We start from the raw sequence: 13,063 nt of genomic DNA on the forward strand, positions 1-13,063 counted from the left end.
TCTGCACGACTTAGGTTATGAGGCAAGCGATGTTGTTTTTCCACAATTTCTGCCTGTGCACGTCGGCGGAAGCATTCAAATGGACACAAATCAGATATTAGGAATGGCAATATACAAAAACCTGTAGGAGAACACTTTAACCTCCCTGGCCACACAATAGCAGATCTTAAGGTGGCCATCCTGCAGCAAAAAAACTTCAGGACCAGACTTCAAAGAGAAACTGCTGAGCTCCAGTTCATCTGCAAATTTGACACCATCAGCTCAGGATTAAACAAAGACTGTGAATGGCTTGCCAACTACAGAACCAGTTTCTCCTCCCTTGGTTTTCACTCAACTGCTAGAACAGGGCCTCATCCTCCCTGACTGAACTAACCTCGTTATCTCTAGCTTGCTTCTTGCTTGCCTATATAAACCTGCCCCTGGAAATTTCCACTACTTGCATCCGAAGAAGTGGGTATTCACCCACGAAAGCTCATGCTGCAAAACATCTGTTAGTCTATAAGGTGACACAGGATTCTTTGCTGCTTCTACAGAACCAGACTAACACGGCTACCCCTCTGATATTTTTGGATGTTTTTCTACATTTTCAAGTATATTGATTTCAATTACAACACAGAATACCAAGTGTACAGTGCTCACTTTATAGTAATATTTTTATTACAAATATTTTCACTGTAAAAATTATGAGCAAAAGAAACGGTATTTTTCAATTTACCTCATAGAAGTACTGTAGTGCAATCTCTTTGTTGTGAAAGTATAACTTACAAATATAGATTTGTTTTGTTATATAACTGCACTCAAAAACAAAACAATGTAAAACTTCAGAGCCTACAAGTCCGCTCAGTCCTACTTCTTGTTCAGCCAATTGCTAAGAGAAACAAGTTTGTTTACATTTACAATAGATAATGCTGCCCTCTTCTTATTTACAATGTCATGAGAAACTGAGAACAGGTATTTGCATAACATTTTTGTAGCCGGTATTGCAAAGTATTGACATGCCAGATATGCTGAACATTCATATGCCCCTTCATGCTTCGTACACCATTCCAGAGGACATGCTTCCTTGCTGATGATGCTCATTAAAAAAAATAATGCACTAATTAAATTTGTGACTGAACTCCTTGGGGGAGAATTGTATGTCCCCTGCTCTGTTTTACCCGCGTTTTGCCATATATTTCATGTTATAGCAGTCTCGGATGATGGCCCAGCACATGTTGTTCATTTTAAGAACACTTTCACTGCAGATTTGACAAAATGCAAACAAGGTACCAATGTAAGATTTCTAAAGATAGCTACAACACTCGACTCAAGGTTTAAGAATCTGAAATGCCTTCCAAAATCCGAGAGGGACAAGGTGGGGAGCATGCTTTCAGAAGTTTTAAAAGAGCAACAGTCCGATGTGGAAACTACAGAACCCAAACTACTAAAAAAGAAAATCAACCTTCTGCTGATGGCATCTGACTCAGATAATGAAAATGAACAGGCATCGGTCTGCACTGCTTTGGATTGTTATTGAGCAGAACCTGTCAGCATAGATGCATGTCCTCTGGAATGGTGGTTGAATCATGAAGGGACATATGAATCTTTAGCACATCTGGCATGTAAGTATTTTGCGACGCCCACTACAACAGTAACATGCCAACGCCTGTCTCACTTTCATGTGACACTGTAAACAAGAAGCGGGCAGCATTATCTCCTGCAAATGTAAACAAACTTGTTTGTCTGAGTGATTGGCTGAACATGAAATAGAACTGAGTGGACTTGCAAGCTCTAAAATTTTACATTGTTTTATTTTTGAATACAGTTATTTTTGTACATAATTCTACATTTGTAAGTTCAATTTTCATGATAAAGAGATTGCACTACAGTACTTGTATTAGGTCAATTGAAAAATACTATTTCTTTTGGGGTTTTTTTACAGCACAAATACTTGTAATCAAAAATAAATATAAAGTGAGCATTGTACACTTTGTATTCTGTGTTTTAATTGAAATCAATAGATTTGAAAATGTAGAAAACATCCCAAAATATTTAAATAAATGGTATTCTATTATTAACAGTGTGATTAATTGCTATTATCTTTTTTAATTGCTTGACTGCCCTAGCCTGAACCAAAGCTCCAGGTAAGAACACTCATGAAGTCAAAGAAGATCATCTCCAGATGCTCTTTGCAGATGCTCACTCTCTTTATAATGGGCTAACTCAGAACATTGGAGAAAATTCAGATCTGGAATTGCTATTTCATCTTCAAGCCAATGGAAGCAGGGGCAGGCTCCTGAACTTCACAGCTGGGACCTAATTATAATGTATTCTCAGCATGTTAGAAGATTCCTAATTTAATTACATTCCTTTGCAGCTTCTCCATTACACTCAAGGTTTAGCATCCAACAGGAGTTGTAAAGAGAGTGTAGCGTAACTGATAACAGATGAGATTAAAAATGTCATCCTTAAAGACAAAACAAAAGCAATGTAACACATTTATTCATTATGAAAGAATTGCATGTTTGTAGCCTAACATCACTCTGTGAAGTATTAATAACCCCGTTACTTGTCAGGCCCCATGCCAGTGCCGCCTCCTGGCAAGAATGTGTCTGCACGTGCCCAGCCTCAGTTTCTCCCCTTCTCTGGGTCACTGCTAATACTCCTCAAATACTCTCCTGGGCAGAGGATCCCTTGTCATGGGATAATTAATTATTACCTGGCTCAAGGATTTAAACTCAAGTGCCATACAATAACTCAAACCACCTCATGCTCTGCCACCTTTTTCATTCTTGACTTTCTTCAGGCTCCAGTCTTCCTTGAAACAATAGAATAACAATGTCCACTCACCCTGGGCTTAATAAAAGTCTCATGTCCCTCTTGGATTCTTTCCCAGCTCCCTGCCCTTTGTACAGGATAGTTGCCACAGGGGCACTCCCCTGGGTCTTTCTTTTGCTCCAGTGTCTCCTTCTCCCACCACCCAGGCATCCTGGCTTGTAGCCAGTATCCCTTTTCTAGGGAGCAGCGAAAGCCCCATGTTTGTTCTCTCCATCACTTTACCGATTTGTCCATGTTCCTTCCAATATAGTCCAACTGGGAGTCAGTGGACCAGTCACAGGTGCACTGGCCTCTTCCTTCTTAAGGGGGCAGTGCCACCTTGTGACAATCCGCATTTTACAAGTGGAGAAACTGAGGCACAGAGAGGTTAAATGAATTGCCCAGTGATCAAGTGGCAGAGCTGAGAATAAAATCCAGCAATCTGACTCCTAGGACCAAATTCTCAGCTGATGTAAATAGTTGCAGTTTATTTACATGAGCTGAGGATCTGGAACCTAGTCTTCTGTTCTTTCTATGCTGCAAAGTGCTGAGCACCGCCTGGGTGGTGTGTGTGGGGGGGAGGGATACTACAACTTCCATGGGAATTCCAGGCCCTTTTTTCCATTCAGGAGGTTCTCCTCACTTTATAGGATTGAGCCATAACTTGTAAATACTTTGGGGTCCTTTGTGATGAAAAGCGTCTACATAACTGTAATGTAAGATGTTATCCGCTTTGTGAATACATTACCTTTATTTCATTATCACTTGGAGATTTAATAAACAGGATGACTACTCCATTCTTAACCTTCATCTAAAATGAAAAAAGGCAACCCACCTTTTAAAGTTGCCAGTTTGCTCTGATCAATTACTCCTGTAGAAAGTCCCTTCGTGTTCTTTTTGTAGTCCATGTAGATTCCTCCATTGGGCAGGAGAGTGAGATAATTAATTTATAGCATCAGATCCATCAATCAGGCTGATGTCTGTCTACTTGTTCTCTGTGCTTACTCCAAGTTTTACAAGAATTACCCTAATGGTTTTTTCCTGTCATCTTAATTTGGAGGTGAGCTGTTTCAGTGTGATCATAGCCTACTCGTATCCACTGCCAAGTGAGGTCACTAGATCCAGGAGTACTGAAAACTGGTCTACACTATGAAGTTAAGTCAATGTCAGTCACTTTGTGTCAACCTAGTTGTGCATGTATCTACACTCACATTTGTCTCCCGCTGCTGTGAAAACCCATTATAGCAATGTAGTAACAACACCTCACTGGACAGCATTGAGCCATGGTTGATGTACTGAGGTTGACAGAGTGCCAATGTAGACACTGCATGACCTATGTCAACCCTAACAATCCTCCAGCAGCTCTCCCACAATGCCTCTGTAAAGATCCATGGGACTAGAACCCAGGTCTGTGGAGCCCGGGACTGCTGATATTGCCACTAGGAGGCCATGTAGAGCTAGATCCAAGGAGCACTGTGTAGATTAGGCACCGCAGGAAGTACTGCCCAAAGAATTCAGAATGACAGCACCCTGTGGCCTTCTGATTAGCCCATGCTCACTATTTAACCTGGGATGGTGGCCCAGGAAGCTATCTGAGAAACCATGCAGACTTCTGGTTGTGACTCCAGACCTCACTTTCTAATTGCTAGTCTGTGACCCCAGCCTGACTCTGACCCTGACTCTAGCTTCCCGATTCCAGCCTGGTAATTATCTCTGATCTCCGGTCTCTGACCCCAGCCTGACTCTGATCCTGATTCTTGCCTGTTGAGCTCAGTTCTAGTGATTACTCTGAGCCCTGCTCATTGACTACTGCCTTGTGGCTGCCCCTTGACACCAACCCAGCCATAACCGCTAGGCCAGATTACCTATGCCCTGGACCCTCACAGTCTGATGTTGACCGCTGTGGTATGTGAACTCCACAGTCATGGAGTCCAGAAGCTCTCTCCCTGCCCCTACTTAAAGTCCCCGCATATTTTTGGAATGACTTTTCCTGATGGCTCAGCTTGGCAAGCACAACTTGCAGCTCTCTCTTGTTGTGTGCAACTGACCAATTGACCATACTGGCCACACACTCCTGCCTGGAGTAGACAGGAGATAGTGGAGCTCTGGGGCAGTGGGGAGAGAGGCTGTGCAGCCACAGCTATGATGCAGCTGTAGAAATGTGGACATCTACAAGCAGATTGTATGGGGCCTTTAGGTGAAGGGGTGTGACTGGGATCAGAAGCAGTGCTGCATGAAAGCTAAGGAGCTGTGGCAGGCATAGCAGAAGACCGGGGAGGCCAACAGTTGATCTGGTACCAAGCTGCTGACCAGCCGCTTTTACAATGAGCTGCATACCATATTTGGTGGAGACTCCACCAACATCCTGCAGAGCACTTTGGGTACCTCCAAGGAGCCCAAGATACAGACCCTGCTGTGAACAGTGAGGAGGAGGAGGAGGTAGGGGACATATGTCCAGGGAATCCAGATATGCTGTGAACCAGAATCTGTTCAAGACTCTACCACAGTCTAATCAGTCCCGGCAGCTGAGCACAGGTGAGCCCAATGCAGGGGAATTAACCTCTGGTAAGTGTGTGAATGCATTTCCCATTGCAATGTTTAAATGTCCAGATGGTGCCTGACCCCAAAGTAGCAGGACACAGGTATCGACTTTTCATTGTCTTACTTGTACTGGAAGAGATAGTGATTGTCAACTGCTCTTCATTCCCCAGGGTGGGCATGTGGAGCAGGTTGTTTGTGTGCACAGCGATGTCCCTTGTATCCTCCTGAGACATCTTGATGAAACTGTCATGGAGGTACTCTGCAATGCTAGGGATTCTAGGGATGGCAGCCTCATTTCTTCCTCTGCAGTAGGACGCTTTCCCCTGCCAGTCTGCAATGACTTCGGAAAGCACCATTGCCATACACAGGGTAACTGAACTCACAGGATCAGTGACAAACACAGTGTAATTATTATAAATGTACAGCAAGCACAACACAATTCATAGGTGCATTAACAGACAGTGTTATATTCATAGATGTACACCAAACACCATACAATTCCTAATAGCCCCCAAAACTTCAGGGCCAGGTACAGCACAGTCAACCATACCATGTTATTGTGGCTGACTATTAAAGCGTTCTTTCACGTCCTCCCCCAACTGCATAGCTCAGCACTCAGCTCTTCAGATTGCCCTTAGTCTGGCTCTTCGAACTCATCAGACAGCAATTCCACCTTTACCCTCCACTCCAGCGTCAACTTTTCTCCTTTGCCTCACAGATATTGTGCAAGGCACAACAGGCAGCTATCATCACTGGGATATTTTTTCTCACTCAGATCCAATCTTATGAGTAGACTCATAGACTTTAAGGCCAGAAAAGACCACCATGATCATCTAGTCTGAGCTCCTGCACATTGCAAGCCCCAGAACCTCACCCACCCACTCCTGTAATAGACCCAGAACCTCTGGTTGACATACTGAATTCCTTAAATCATGATTTAAAGACTTCACGTTACGGAGAATCTGCCATTTACAATGTAAACAACACCAACGTCCCTTCAATCTACTGAGAGCACATTCAACTGTCATTCTGCACCTGCTGAGCCAGTAGTTGAATTTGTCCTTGTCAAGTTGGCTGGTGTATGGCTTCGTGAGCCAGGGAAACAAGGGGTATGCTGGGTCCTGCAGGATCACTATTAACATTTCAACATCACCAATGGAAATCCACAAGTCAAGAAAGAATGTCCCTGCTTGCAGGTTTCTGAACAGTCCTGTGTTCTTAAAGATGAGAGCATCATGCATCTCCCCTGACCTGCCAATATTGATGTTGGTGAAGCGTCCCTGGTGATCCACCAACACTTGCATAACCCCAGAAAAGCAGCCTTTTCTGTTGATGTACTGTGTGACAAGGTGGGCTGGTGCCAAAATAGGGATGTGTGTGTCATCTATTGCCCCACTGCAGTTCTGGAACCCCACTGCTGCAAATCCAACACTAGGTCCTGCACATTGCCCAGAGTCACAGTGCTGTGAAGTAGGAGACAATAGCCCTACATATTTGCATGACAATGGCTCTCTCTGTGAATTTTCTCACTCCAGAATGGTTTCCCACTGACTAATAGCAATCCAGCATTGCAAGCTTCCACGGAGTGCTTCCCACTCATTTCGCAACTGTCAGTGCAGTTCTCACTCTGGTGTCCCTGTCCTAAAAGGCTCGGGTGAGCTGAGCACACCGATCCAGGAATGTGGCATTACACATCCAAAAGTCCTGCAACCACTGCTCGTCATCCCAAACCCACACTACAGTGTGATCTCACCAAATGGTACTTGTTTCTCAGGCCCAGAAGCAGCTCTCCACCATCTGCCACTGCTCTGTGAATTGGGGACGTGGGAAGTGGAGAGGAGGAGGAGGGAGAGGGAAGGAGAGTCCTGGTTGATCACAAGATGACTATGATGTGAGTCGGCAATGTGATGAATTAAAAAAAAAATGCGGTCTTGGGTTGCATTCATTAGGCGAGGTAGGTATAGTAGGGAGGAGGAGGTAGTAGTCAGATATATGATTGTGGGGTTTGACATCATTTTTGAGTATGTGTGCAGTTTTGTTCTCCATGATGTTTCAAACTGAATTCAAAAGAGACAGAAAAGAAAGACGGGCCACTAGAAAGGAATGGAAGGCCTTTCGTATGAAAGGAGGAGGAGAGGAGGTTTTTTTGTTTTTAAAAGAAAAAAGAGAGGAGAGAGAGAGGATATTTTAATATATCAGAATATAAATAGGAGGGATAGGAAGGAAGGAGAAGGATTATTTCAGCTTCAGCTCAGTGCTAAACGAGAACGAGGATATAAAATACTAACAGTCAAGTCAGGAAAGAAATTAAATGAAGGTTTCTAAGACCATCAGGGGAGTGGACTGGAACACTGGAACAGAACAGGAAGGAAAAGAAGGGGGGCGACTTTAGACCACCACTAAGATTAAGCTTAGATGGGGGATATGGGATGAGATAGGATAACGGCTTCGGGCTTAGTCAATTATGTGTATGATGATATAACCTTTTCCAGAGGGTTTGGCTGGAGAGTCTTTCTTGCCATGCTGCATGCTCGTTCAGCTGCCATATATTTGGGGTGGGGAAGGAAGGAATTCAGGGAAGATTGGCTATGGCTGGCTGGTTTTTTTTTCGCCTCAAAGCATGGGGCAGGGGTTCACTTGCTAAGTGGTGTGGATCGGCTTATGGCCTGCATCTGCAGGAGGTCAGGTCAGACTAGATGATCATAATGGTCCCTTCTGATCTTGAATTCTATGATTCTATGATTCTATGATTCTATGAATGCCACCAACAACCTTGAATTGTTTTTTGCTGTGTCCCACAGCAATGTGTCCGCCATGGACTCATGAGGTCCCCTGCTGCTGCGGCGATTCTTCCTGCGGCTCTGCAGATACTGGAGGATCATTCGTCCCGCGTTTGGAATGCAATAGTGCAGAGCTGCAAAGGCTCCATGTTTCAGTCAGAGAGGGCAAACAGCGCCACATGGGATTGTGGGATTTTTAAAAATGGTGTGAAAACTATGGGATGGAAAAGGGTGCATGATAGGAACTTGACGCCTTGCTCCCAGTTACCCCTGCACAACTCATTTCTGCCCCCCCGCCCATACATTGCCAAAATGTCCCAAAAGGCAGTGCTGTGGGCGATGGCAAGTTGTACACTGGGTTGCCTCCCCAGGGTGTACCCCATGATGCATCACCACAAGCACTCCTAGTGAGTACACGCAGCACTGATGCAAGGAGACAAGTATGCACGAGTGATCTAATTGCAGCAGATGTCAGAACTATTGTTTGAGTGTATTGTGTGACAATATAATGATCTTGAAACATCAGCCTGATGCTTTCATGGTGCTCTTTGACACTGCCATTTTAAGGATGGAGTCCAGTACAACCCAAACTTAGAAATATGTTAAAAGCATCATATCAAAGTGTCATGAGGATCGTTGGGGTCAATTTTTGCTTAAATAAAAAGCGATGTCATTGTGAATTTAACTGAAAAATATTTCCATTCAATATCTATGAGCTCTTATTATTAGGCCATATTGTAAGACATATTAAAGTACAGGTAAAGTGCTGTTAGAAATTGATGAAAAGACAGAAAACAAAATGCAAAATAAATAGTACATTTTCACTGTGGCGGAAGAGTAATAGTGGAGAGCCCAGGGGCGGCTCTAGGAATTGCGCCGCCCCAAGCAGGGCAGCATGCCGCGGGAGGCACTCTGGTGGTCGCCGGTCCCGCGGCTCCGGTGGACCTCCTGCAGACGTGCCTGCGGAGGGTCCGCTGGTCTCGCGGCTCCGGTGGACCTCCCGCAGGCACGCCTGCAGATGCTCCACCGAAGCCGCGGGACCAGCGGACCCTCTGCAGGCATGCCTGCGGGAGGTCCACCGGAGCCGCCTGCCGTCCTCCTGCGGCACACCGCCCCAAGCACACGCTTGGCGCGCTGGGGTCTGGAGCCGGCCCTGGGAGAGCCTTAAGAATCTGTGTACAGTAACTCCTCACTTAACGTTGTAGTTATGTTCCTGAAAAATGCGACTTTAAGCGAAACAATGCTAAGTGAATCCAATTTCCCCATAAGATTTAATGTAAATGAGGGGGTTAGGTTCCAGGGAAATTTTTTTCACCAGACAAAAGACTATATTCTGTGTATACCTACACACACACACACACACACAGTATAAGTTTTAAACAAACAATTTAATACTGGTACACAGCGATGATGATTGTGAAGCTGGGTTGAGGTGGAGGAGTCAGAGGGTGGAATATTTCCCAGGGAATGCCTTACTGCTAAATGATGAACTAGCATTTGGCTGAGCCCTCAAGGGTTAACTGGTTGTTAATGTAGCCTCACTCTACAAGGCAGCAGGCATGGAGGGAGGGGGGAGAGCATAGCAGACAGAGACACATATTGTGTGTCTGAGAGTGAGAGATGCACATTTCCCCTTTAAGTAGCTGACCCCAGTCTTAAGTACACTGCCTTGTTAATTAGATCAGCTTGCTGAGACCAGCTGCTGCCTGGAAGCTCCCTCCAACCTGAACCCTTTCATGTGTCCCCCCTGCTCTAGGGAAATGGGGTAAGCAGGGTGCAGGAGCAGGGGGAGGGGGACACCCTGCCAGCCCCCCACTTCCTCCTCCCCCTGTACAGCAAGCAGAAGTCTCTGGGAGCAGCTCCAAGGCAGAAGGCAGGAGCAGCACATGGCAGTGGGGGAAGGACAGCTCAATGCTGGGCAGAGGCAGCACAGGGAACTTAGGGGAGTGGGGAGCTGATGGGGGCCTGCCAGTCCACCCTGATTATAAGCCCCCACCAGCTAGCTCCAATGGCTGCTCTTCCTGCAAGCAGTAGACAAAGCAGGTGGCTGCCAAACGACATTAGAAGGGAGCATTGCACAACTTTAAATGAGCATGTTCCCTAATTGATCAGCAACGTAACAACGTAACAACGAAACAACGTTAACCGGGACGACTTTAAGTGAGGAGTTACTGTACTATGATGTGGTGTTTACTATGTTTATTAACAACATGGAAAAGAGGGTGAGCAATAAGGTGACAACATTTGCAGATGACACAAAATAATTTAGGCCACTTGAAACTAGAGAAGACTGAAGAATTTCAGAAGGATCTAACAAATGTAGGCAGGCAGACATTATGATAAAATGCAAGATAATGAACTTTGGAAGAAACAAGTTAACTGCTCTTAACCATTGCTGAGTTCTAAATTAATTGTAACCACCCAGGAAAAATACTTGGTCACCGTGGACAGCTCAGTGAAAATCTCTGCTTAATGTACAGCAGCAGTCAAAACGGTAAATCATGTTAGGACATATAAGGAAGTGGATAGAAAATAATAGGAGTTCTATTTTGGGGGGTTTGTTAATTTCATTTTGGGATGGGTTATTTTTAGCAATTTTGAGTTTTATGTAGTAGTTTGGGGGCTTTCTATTTGTAATACAGTGTAATGAGTAATCTCTTTATAATGTTCCTTAGTGCACTTCAACATAACACTGTTTCAAACAGCACTATGTTAAAGCACACTAAGGGTATGTCTACGCTACCCGCCGGATTGGCGGGCAGCGATCGATCCAGCGGAGATCAATTTATCGCATCTAGTCTAGACGTGATAAATCGATCCCCAAGCACTCCCCCATCGACTCCTGTACTCCACTGCTGCAAGCGGTGCAGGCAGAGTTGACAGGGGAGCAGCAGCAGTCGACTCACCACAGTGAAGACACCACAGTAAATCAATCTAAGTACGTCGACTTCAGCTACGTTATGCACGTAGCTAAAGTTGCGTAACTTAGATCGATTCCCCCTGCCCCTGCCCCAGTGTAGACCAGGCCTTAGGAATGGTTAGGTCACACAATCTGGGTCTACACAGATCAATTAATTTGCAATGCGTTAGTGCACTTCAGAAATCACACTCCCATAATCCACACTACTGCTCCATGTAGACTAGACGAACACTTATATACAAATAACTATTTCCAGTGCTTTCCTGGTGTTTATTGGATAAACACTTCTTTCTTTAGATCAAGGATGCTATGGTTTCATTCATAGATAAGCCAATATTATGACCACATCTCGTATGCTGTATTCAGTCCCGGTCATCTTATCTCAGAAAAAATACTGCAGAAATAGATGGGTCCAGAGATGGTAATTTAAATGATTAGATGAAAAGTTTTAAATTGAAAAGATTCAATTTTGTGGTTTAGAGATGAATAAAAGGAAACATGAGAGAGAGAAAATAAATTATGCTATACAGAAGGTAAATAGTGTGTTCCTATTTATCCTTTCTCCTGATATATGAAACAAAGGGACATTAAATAAACTTAAAATTAAAAACAAATAAATGGCAACTCTTCCCCTCAATGCATAATTAATCTGTGAAACTCATTGCTAAAAGATGCATTTGAGGCCAAGAGTTATCCTATGAGGGCGTTATTCCATAATTGTCCACTATAGTGTTTCTTGTATCCTTCTTTGAAGCATCTGGACTGGTACTGGCCACTCTCATCTATGGGATACTGGACTAGATGGGCAAGTAGTTTGCCTTGCTATTAGAATTCCAATGTTCCTAGATTCAGTCTTGGATTCCACAGGCCAACATAAAAAGATGCACATTTCACAAAAGAGAATACTTTCCACTCTATAATGTTATATAATGGGTGTGTTTGTGTCTAAAAATATTCTATAGCCGAAAGGGATCATAAAAGACTAGCTGCATGCTAAGGTACCTGCCAATGGGCAGTTTTGTTTTAGGGTTGTTGGTTTTTGTTTTAATCTCTGTAGGTAGTTTATCATAAACCAGACCTGGGGATTGGATTAAAATAATAATTCTTTGCTCCTTTCATATGAGGATCTCAAACCACTGGAACAAGATTAATTAATAATTAGCCTCATAAACACCCTGATGAATTAGATATTATTAAACTGAGGCACTGAGAAATTGTGCTACTTTCCCAAGGTCACACAGCAAATCAATGGCAGAGCCAGTTATAGCACTCAGGATTCCACCTGACACCTACTCATCTTTTCTAACCACTAGGTCACCTCCTTTCAAAATACAATTTCTTTCTTATTCCTCTAGAGGATGTTTTTATCATGCAGCCATCCTAGACTCAGCTCCCATCTCTGTATGTACAAAAAAGTGACATGTGACCAAGATTTTTTCAGATGTGAAAAATCTGTGTTTCTTACAGTGTGCATTTTAAGTAAATAGTGGCGAGGTGGAGTTGCTCTGAACGTGTTGTATGTGCACCAGGTTAGAAGCAGTGCTTCTCAGGGACTGGCAATCTCTTAAAGCCATATTCTGCCTTGTGTATGCAGACCTGTCCTCTGGAAAGCTATTGGACCCACATGTTCACAGCCAAGGACAGAACATGCCTCTGATGGGGTTTTTTGGAATCTTTTCAATAAGAAGCACAGTATAAGTCCGCAAACATTATTGCTAATAATGAACACAGAGCCTGAGCACAAAGCCCATATCAAAACTCCTATTGATCTCAACAGGATATGAATTAAGGCTCTATATCCTATGCCAAGTGAGTGCTCTAGCATTATCATTGTAATGACTTCACACCTGTTTTCAATGGTCCAATAATTAGGTTTTAAATTTCCATATAATTATTTAAAGCAACAATCAAAGAATGCTTCTTAGCCACCTTGGCTTTGCCATTGGTATATTTGTATACTGACTGGAAGCTGAAGTTCAGTTACAGATTACAAGGTCATGATGATATCAGCTTCTTGGCACAAAAT

General features: G+C 43.8%; 1 protein-coding gene across 14 annotated transcripts in view; it reads left to right on the plus strand.

Annotated features, from left to right (window-relative positions):
• LMNTD1 (lamin tail domain containing 1) overlaps nt 1-13,063 on the plus strand; it is a 295,495-nt gene that overhangs the window by 281,138 nt on the left and 1,294 nt on the right. The window lies entirely within an intron of this gene.

This window comes from Mauremys reevesii, linkage group 1 (genome assembly GCF_016161935.1).
Source record: "Mauremys reevesii isolate NIE-2019 linkage group 1, ASM1616193v1, whole genome shotgun sequence".
NCBI lineage: Eukaryota > Metazoa > Chordata > Testudines > Geoemydidae > Mauremys > Mauremys reevesii.